The sequence below is a fragment of the Ciconia boyciana genome, chromosome 6, assembly GCF_034638445.1.
Source record: "Ciconia boyciana chromosome 6, ASM3463844v1, whole genome shotgun sequence".
Taxonomy (NCBI): domain Eukaryota; kingdom Metazoa; phylum Chordata; class Aves; order Ciconiiformes; family Ciconiidae; genus Ciconia; species Ciconia boyciana.
Window position 1 is genome coordinate 13018359 of NC_132939.1, and position 9417 is coordinate 13027775.

Below are 9417 nucleotides of genomic sequence, written 5' to 3' on the forward strand. Positions count from 1 at the left end.
ATGTCTCCTCTTGCTGTCAGTCTCCTACCTGTCTGCCCATGCACAAGGGGGACCGCTTGCATGCCAGCCTTTGAGTCATGCAGCAAGACAAGGGCAGCCACACGTGCAAAAGAGCACAAGCTAGGGCAAAGTCCTCTCGTTTCTGCACAGATGAGGGGCAAAAACCCTGGCAGGCCCCCTGGCAGTAGCTCACTTCTTTGGTTTAGATACCTGCAATTCGATACCCACCAAAGCAGCTGCTACCTGAGGTGAGGTTAGGGCAGGAAATGCTCATGTGATTTTTGCAACTTCAGCCTGCTGGGCTCCTCCCCAGGGGACCACAACACTGAATGCTGGTTGTCCCCTCCTGTCGTTGGATGACTGGGGAGCACCCGCTTTGTCAGTGGGGAGCAGACAGCAGGAATCTGGCTTCATCTGGCCTGATGCCACCCATGGGTCCCCCCAGGAAAAGGAAATTCCCAGCTGCTCCCAAGGACAGCTTGAAGTCCTCTCTTTTTCTGGAAATGGTGCAAGGGGAACTTAACCTGGACGTGATAGCTGGCCTGAAGTCTCCTCTTCAACTCAAAAAATAGTTTGCATGTCTCTCTCTAAACATTTTTGGCTGAGTCTGCGTAAAAGCTTTATATAATTTCACAAAACTACTCGCATGTCCAGCACTGCAAAACAGATAAACAGGGAGAGGAGCGGAGTGTGTATAACAAGCTGGAATACACCAAAAAAATACTTGCAGCCTGTGATCAACTTGGTAGCACACAGGGACCACCAGCGGTGGTCACAAGGGTTAACCTGAGTTCTGCTCTCTCTCTCTCTTTTCTGCTTTCTTATCCCACTTCCATCCTTGATCTCAGAGTTAATCATTCTGTGATGACTTAGGCTTGATCAAACCTTCAGGTCTTGTGAGTAAATGTTGTTAGCATCTTCAGGGAACATATGGATCAAGCTCTCAGGATCTTGAAAGTGTCACCATGTCCTGAAATCCCATTTCTTAGACTGCAATTCATCATCTTGTCTGTTCTCCATTTGATTTGTGTTCAGAATCAGACCACATGATGTAGAATGCAAATAAAGAGGTTTTGTGGAAGACTTCTAGAAGATTGTAATCTTCTGGTCTTATCTCTCATTCCAGATGTATCCTGAAATGACTCTTTCTTTCTTCTCTTTTTATTTCACAGTGTAAGCATTTCACAGAGGAGGTGACATCTTTCAGTGCTTTAGCATTTCATCTCCCTATGTCTTCACATTTTTTTCCACTTTCTCATCTGCATGTTACCAACTTAATTAAACTGCACAATGACTTTAAAAATACAAACTCTAACAAAGACTAATGAGGATGTTTCTTGGCAGTTGGTCATTGTTTTGCCTTGGGCCCATAGCTTCGCTTGCCGCTCTCCACTGGGCACTGAATCCATGCTTGTGTTTAAAGATAACTGCTCCGAGCACGATTATGTCACAGTTTCTGTATATGCTTTCAGGAGGGTTTAATGTTGTATAATCTGGCCATTATAACCACATTTCCAGACAATAGCAGGCTGCAGAATACAGTGCAATAAAGTGTTAGCAAATCTTGTTCCTGTCCATTCCCTGTCATTATATTTAGGTTCCAATGAGCTGGTTTAAGAGCACACAGGGAAAAAAAAAAACAAAAACAAAAAACATCAGCTCAAAGCAATGGCTGCAAATGTAACCTGTTTTCTTAGCCCACAAGCAAAGATGACATGGCCTCTAGCTGAGGTGCGTGATATTTTTCCCTCTGAATCTGTCTGCCAAAGCAGCATAAGCTTAAGTAAGACCTTTTTTATCTGATCATGCAGATTGACTAATTGTGTTGATTTGACTGGGGCAGCTTTCAATAAAGGCATTGGAGAATAACTGCAGCAGGTATCATCTTTCTCTGTGGGACTTCAGGTAAACTTCTGCAGCTCAGTGTGCCTTGCAAGTATGAGAAAGCAGAGTCTGTTGAGAGCAGAGGAAGTTTCCCATTCTTACTGTCTTCTTCTGACCTGTTTTCCACAAGCAATACGACAATGCTAATTACTTTTGTAGCAGAGCAATTTGTCGTGATTTACTTATTTTTTCTGTAAGCATAGTTAGTAGTTGAAGGAGCCAAATTCCATTCAAGATTGAGTATAAGTGACTTTGCCTCAGTTTTCTGTCTTGTTAAAGATATAGCTGATGTTTAAAGACTTGGGAAGTCATGTTCCTTGAAAGACCTGTTCCTTTGAATTCCTATAAACAAACATCTTTAATTTCTGAGTGCCATGTGTCAGCAAAATCCTGAAACCATGCTGAAGGCATGTTATTGCCACATTAGGTGCATGGGTCAGAACCATCTTTTGCAAGACTAGAAAGGATCTGATCTTGTCTCAAATTGTACTCCTGGTTCCTAGAAATACTCTTGCTAAAAGATAAGCAAAATGATGTAATCATGGATGTCCACTGGGTATTCTGGATTGAATGAAATCCTCCTTGTGTACCATGGGAATGGTCATAGAATAAAAATTCCAGATGGGCTAATCATAACACAAACATTTACTGAGGTTTCAAGCTGGGACATCTGGGAGAACAACTATGGAGCAAAACGCTAAAAAGAAAAGGTGTGTTCATCCTAACTGGGGAAAGCTCTTACCTCGGAGTGGCCAGGGCCCCTTATTGAGGGGAAATGCCCTCTTCATTTGGCCAGCATTAAGTAATTACAGGATTTCCCAGCCAGTTCACTCTTGGACTTGAAGGTGAGCTCTTGAAGCTACATATTGGGTGGGAGGAGGGATCTGTTGGGGAGCCATGTCCCTGGGGAAGGGCATCATGGAAATCCCTGGTGCCTGGGTGAGGCTTTAGAGCAGTGTCCCCTGTTTGTCTTCATTAATGTTTGAATCTATTGTGTGGAGAATAGAGCCAACCTTGAGTTTGCTCTATATGCCATCTACAGGTATTGGTATGAGAGAGACTTCTCCTCCTGCTGAAGTCGTCTTTATGCTTTGCATTTAATGTAAACAGTGTGTTTAGAAATGTATTGTCTGTGGCAGATCTGACATCACAACCAAATTCTTTAAAATAAAATGTTTAGGGGGAATCATGTGTCAGCTGCCTAGCACCGCAATGTATGGAATGGAATTAAGCAAACCTTTTCTTAATTAAAAAATGAAAATGGATTCTGAACTTTATCTAAGGGTCACTTTGGGATGATTTCTAGACAGAAAAAATCTTGGCTTTCTGGCAGGACAGCTGTGAGGGAGTGTTCTATTCATTAGAACACAATTTGTCCAAGAAAATACGTTCCAAGTCCTAATCAATTTAGATGAAAACTTGCTGGACAGGGTTCAAGCAGGCCAGTTATGGAGTCTTATAAAGCCAAACCCACATGTCTCAGTGGGCAAGAGGCAAGATAATCTTAGCTTACAATGGAATGTTTAAATTTATACAGCTAAGACACACTGACATAGGCACAAGGGTTGGTTCTTTTGTGTTTTTTTTTAACCAGAAACATGTGAAGAATTAGAATTTTTAAAGAGAGGGAATGTCCCTTTAAGATATAATCACTCATGTTGAATGGACTGTGGCCAGATTCATCCTTGCTTTAGCGTCTATAGAAAGACTTTTTGGAAAAGACCAGCTTCCAAAGCACTAGAAACGTAGGTGTGCCTCCAAATGAAGGTCCTTGGCATCACAGGCTCTTGCAGAGTTTTATAATTCCCAGCTGTATAAGGATTTTTTTTTTTTAATCAACTGCTTCAGCAGTGGAAATTCAGCAGTTTGGAGGCTCTGTTGCACAGTTAGCCCTTGGGAAGGTGACACCATGTATGGCATTGTTCAGCCATTAAATGTACGCTCTTTATGATGACACATTGCTACTGAGCACAGAAAACCACAGGATAACTCACCTCCAGCCTTCCTGGTGTTAATGCTGTAACTATTTTAGGGTTTGCTTTTCTGTCACTCAGTTAGTTTCTCCATTATTGCAGCTAGTGTTTCAGGCTGCAAAAGGGTACTTAACTTTCAAACAATGCAGTTGCAGATCCACGCTAAAAATTCCCATAGGGATGAGATATAACCTGAGCAATCTTTAACCTGGGGAATATTTCATTTCTTAACTTGAAATGGTTTTCTAACTTGCAGAGTCTTAGCCAAGGTTAAGCTCCACCACAAACGTGAATCAAGTGTGTCTTTCGCAGTAACTGTTGATGCTTGGTAGAAAGCCACAGCAACAAGCTGACCTCTGAAGTGCCAACTTACGTCCGCCTCTTTGCTAGTGGATCCTCTGCTCTCCTGCATCCATCACTGGGAAGTGACAAACACCATTTCTCCCATCTCATCATTCTCTTCTGGCACTTGAAGGCCTCCACTGACTTCAGGAAAAAAAAAAAAAATCTTTCCAGCTGCAACTGGCCATGTCTACACCACAGGACAGTGCCTCAGTCCCCAACTTGTTACTCACCAGCCCTCTCTCGTCCAGGGACCAAGACCCGAGTCAGGAGCTGTCTTTTGTCATCGTGACTCCTGTAATTTCAAGGGGCAGTGACACCCCCACCCCCCCCCCGCCAGTCCTCTTCTCTCAAACAGCACCGTCCACCACACCACCCATGCACCTGTGTCCACCCTCTTGACTTGAAGGGGGATTTAGCCACATGACCAGAGCTGGATGTGAAAGAAAAGGAGCGTACAGTATTGTTAAGCAACTTGTGGTTAAAGTCACAAACTCTGGAGACTACTCAACTACTGTAAACGCCAGCAATTCGTTGTCCCACAGCCTCTTCCTTCCTTCATGCCCTGCTCCGCCAAGTTGGCCACCTGAGACTCTGCTCATTGCTCTTGTTTTCCCTGGCTCTTCTCACTTGTTTACTTAAAAATCTCTTTCCCTCCCCTGCCCTTCATTTGAATTTCTTGCAGGAGGGTCTTATAAGGACACCTACTTTAATCAGAATTTCCTGTGAGTTAACAGGCAGCTTTTTTTGGTTTTTGCATGTTTTGAAATAAAAATGTAATCATTTCTTAAATGCCCCTTTCCAAAAAACTCTGCTTTAAAACAAGCCCTTTTCTTACAGAAAGTAATGGTTTTAAAGCCCCAGTTTAAAAGACAAACTCTGTACAGAGGAGGGGGGTGCTCTGGATGCAGCAGGACAGCCTGTTACCCAAGGGAAAACGGCCGACATGCTGCTGAAGCTGACCTCATATTTTCATTTTCAAAAAGCACTCAAGACTAAAACCACCTGTGAGGGCGTCTAGCCTCTCCAGCTGATTTAGTAGGGCCTAGTGCAGAGTGTCCTGTCAAAAGGCACGCTTATTTTCACAAGGCAAATGAATCAGTTTTTATGTGGCAGGGCTACAGCGCGTTGGGATGAACTCATTAAAACTTTGTAAAACAAACTGCAAGCGAGAGGTGCAATATTTCATTATTTAAACCCGGAGAATAGACAGGCGTCCTATGGAAAAGTGAGTCATATTCTCTGTGGTACATTCTGTTCATTCTGTTATAATAAACATGAGTGTTTGTTTGCTGAGCCCATTAGCATCCAGCTACAAACTTTAGGAGGAGTTCCTCAGCCCGCTGCTGGGTTAGCGTGTGCACTGTCGTTTGGTCACTCCGTTGTATAACAGCACCAGTCATGTCAGACTGCCATTCCAAAAGGAAATAACAGCACTTCCCTCATTTCTTTCAAATCCATCCCAAATTTCTATTAAAGACATCAAAGCAATGACTCTAATACTTTCCATGCTTTCCGAACGACTCATCTTTTAAATAAACTGCTGGGAAATAAGGCACCACCAAGGTTCCTTAATTTCAGGGTTTGAGACTTTTAAGAATCTCATGGAAAAAAGTCAAAACAAGAAGCCACAAACCCACCTTCTCATAAAACCCTTTTCCATATTTTATATACTAGTACTAATTTCTGTGCTACTAGTTTGGGTTGGTTTTACAAGCTACTTGCCAGAAGATAAAACAGGTGGTTAGTCTAGCTTCGTGATTGCAGAAGGTAAATTAGCTAATCAAATGTATTTATTGCTACCATTGTTGAAAAAATATGGCCAAGGGAATGACTTTTAAATAGGATGATAGTTGGCTGCCTCTAGAACTAGTAGTGAAATAAGGGATTGTCTGCTGGAGACAAAGGGATTTCTGGGAAAGAAGTTTCTACGCAACATAAATAGCATTTTGGAAATCTGACTCTTGCCCAGTTGTAAGAATGGGCAAGGTCTCCAAATTTTTAAATGCTTGCTACATTTCTAATGACTGTAGATCGGGTGGGAGGGATTGCTGCTGACTTCAGCGGGAAGAGAGTTGGACATCAGCCATGGGTTAGAAACTTGTTGGGTTATAGCTTGAAGTGTTTCATCTATTTCCATAGAATCGCTTGCTTATTACAATTATTTGTCCAGCGCAGTGCTCCAGGAAGTGAGGTTACTATCCTGCAATATCTGAAAGGAAGGGCTGAGGATGATGAGTATCAACTGTCTGGCTCTGACAGGTAGGCATTCCCAGCTTCTGGAGTGCATGACGGTATCCTTAAGACTGCTCATTTTGTTGACTTTTTTCTTCCACATTCCATCCGTATGTCAGAAGGGCAGTGGCATGCGGTTGCAGACTCTCTCTAACGCAAGATGGAGCATGCACTGAAAAGCTGTGGAGTAACAGCATGAGACTAGGTAAAATGGCTACTTCACTCCTCAAACTCAACCTGTCTTGGGGCACTCAAATAGGAAATAAGGAGTCTTTTGTCTTTTTACTATGGCAAATATCTGGTGATAGTTTTTGGGGTGCTTTCTGTCCCTGATAAGTTTTTAAAATAAATTCCTCTTCAAGGTATCCAATTGCTAAAGTCCATTCCTCTTTTTAAGTCCTATATTGCAGGTATTTTTAGCAGTCAAGGAAAATCCTGTATTGTACCTCCTCAAAGTCTCCTCATGCCGTTCTTTATTGAAGTGGAGAAATGCTTCAGAGCCACGTCAGATGCTTTCGGCATGCAGCCGCATGGACAAGCCGGCCCCAGGAGCCAGTCCAGCTCCAGGTTCCCACCCAGCAAGACGTCTCCCATCACACAGCGAAGCAGCAGCTGAGGGCTCTCCTCACCCAGTGCAGTGCTTCAGCTTACCTCTGTGAGTCGTGCATCACAGGAGGGCATCTCTTAACTACAAATGGGATGTTTAATAAACCTGAGGTTTTTTAATCTTTAGATGTTCACAGCTATTTGCAAAAAAATAAAATAGACAGTTCAGCATGATCAGCTACACCCTGGGAAAAAAATACATAGCATTGAAGTGTTGTACTTGAGCAGGGCCAGGATCTCTCAGTGGGTTGTCTGGCAGGAATTGCATGGTTGGCATGGTATTTTTCTAGGTAAAATACAAGAAGTTTATCTAGTAATAAAGCCTGTTGAATCTAGAGCAGCCTGAAGTCTTCTAACACCCCCTGCAAACACATGCCTGTGTTGCAGGTGGAAACACCACGTTTAAGAAATGGAGAATGGCTTGATTTCTGCTATTTATCCCTTACTTTTCCCTACCAGTAACTGTCTTCCCATCGTGGAAATTGTCACCCTGTGGACATGTGGTTGAAGTGATTTTTTTTTTTTTTAATTTTTTTTTTTTTTAAATCTGCTCCCCCTGGAGAAAGGGATGCTGTATATGTGTGGGCGCTTAGACCAAGGCAGGGGATGTTGGGAGCTGCAGGTCCCCATCCTTGCTGTGCTGGCTCCTGGTGAGGCATGGATGCGTAAAGCCATTTGGTATGTGCTGCTGCAAGAAATACATGTGCAAGCACGACATGGTATCTGTGGGTGCAGGAGCATCTCTTTGGGAACTCTCATGCTTGGTTTGCTGACAATATCGCTCTAGTGAAGAAGCTTTTAGTTGCTTCCTACCTTAGTTTGTTTATCTGTAAAATGGGAATAGGGAACTTCCTAGAGAACCTAGAGCTAAATTTTTAATTCTTCCTAGCTTTTGCATACCCTTGAGGAGAGTATAAGCTGTAAATCTCTGAAGCTGCATACCAACATTTCTGTGGTTTAAGCATCAAGGGAGCCGCTTTTCCAAAGACACTGCTGTATTCTCCTGGCTACATGTTTTGTGGCAAGCCTGTGTTCAGCCCTGGGCATGCAGAGTCTCAGTACCTAGACCCCGTGACCCCTTTCTGTGTGCAGACCCAGTATTTTTTCTCTGTGGAGCCTGTCCTGCTGGAGGCTGCAGGTTTGCTGTTGGAGCTAGGAAGGTGCCCATCGTGTGTGCTGTGCTTTTGAGGTGCAGAAAGCAGCATCTAGCAGACCTGGACTCCATGATCTGTCAGGGCACAGGCCTAACGTGCACAGGCAATGGCTCCCTCCCAGCATCAGCACACAGGGCCATTCACCGCCGGGGCTGTGGGCATGCACGGTGCCTCCCAAACTGGCTGGAAGGTCAGTTGGGTCACCCTGTGCCTCTTGGTAACAGGCCCCGATGCTCCACCATCGGCTCCTTGGAGGCTGTGACATTTGAGCTTACACTGGGTGCCCCAGCACAGGGAGGTCAAACAAATTGAATTACTCTTCAAATTAGCTGGATACAGCTTCCATCACTGTCCATTTGAGACTTTGTGTGTTTTAGCTGGAAAAATGCACGCCATGTTCCAGCCACCTCCTCCAGCCAGGGGAGCATTGATGCCACTGGCAAACATGTGCGCTCACTGAGCATTGCTTAGCAGGAAAGTTATCACTGAAGCGTGTCCTCTATCGAGAACGATCTCAGCTTCGTTGGGCCTATCTCTTACAGATGTTAATTCCTTAGTATTTTATCTTTACAAGTTCCAACAGAATAGTAAGCTGCAGTAAAGAGGGGATATGTTCAATTTAAGCAATGAGATTACTATGCTCTGAATAAAGCTACTTTTATTAATAATTACCTCTGCCGTGACTTTAAATTCAAACAGCTGGACAGCCTCTGCTCTTTATTAATTTCCTTGGATCCTTTGGCACGAAGCCCTCAATTCCTGTGATGTAATGGTATAAAAAGTTGGCTCCTGCCTGAGCTTCCACCCACAAGTTCTAAATTTGGAGCATGGCAAATTTCTGCAGATTCCAGAGACAGGCTATGCTCAAGACGTGCTGATGCCTTCAGTCCCATCCTATTGCACCAAACAACAAGACTGTGTGCTTTTTATAACTGGGATCATAAATATGACTCAGATGCACATGTTGTCTATGTAAGCACTTGGGGTTGGCTATCACTTTATGGCACTGGGAAGAAGCCAAGCCAAATAAAAATTGTTTTGAGTAAATATTACATTTCTAGAGCATGAATAACTTTTCTCTGCAGCCAACGTGTCACTAATGGGAATAAGGAAGAAGACGGGGTGGAGGGAAAGCAGTAACTAAATCATCCCACTAAACACAGACAGTCTGCAGCAAGACCTGTTGTTTCGACTCGTCTGGGGTGTAATATCCCAGATAATTC

The 9417-nt window shown here is 43.6% G+C and overlaps 1 long non-coding RNA gene across 2 annotated transcripts; it reads left to right on the forward strand.

Annotated features, from left to right (window-relative positions):
* The first annotated feature begins 2530 nt into the window (after positions 1–2530).
* LOC140653549 (uncharacterized) lies at positions 2531–9215 on the forward strand. Of its 2 annotated transcripts, none has more exons than XR_012043151.1 (5): positions 2531–2729; positions 4114–4924; positions 6373–6461; positions 6554–6639; positions 6832–9215. It is a non-coding gene; the product is annotated as an uncharacterized lncRNA (long non-coding RNA). The 2 variants fall into 2 exon arrangements; XR_012043152.1 differs by having other exon boundaries at positions 6378–6461.
* Positions 9216–9417: the final 202 nt, after the last annotated feature.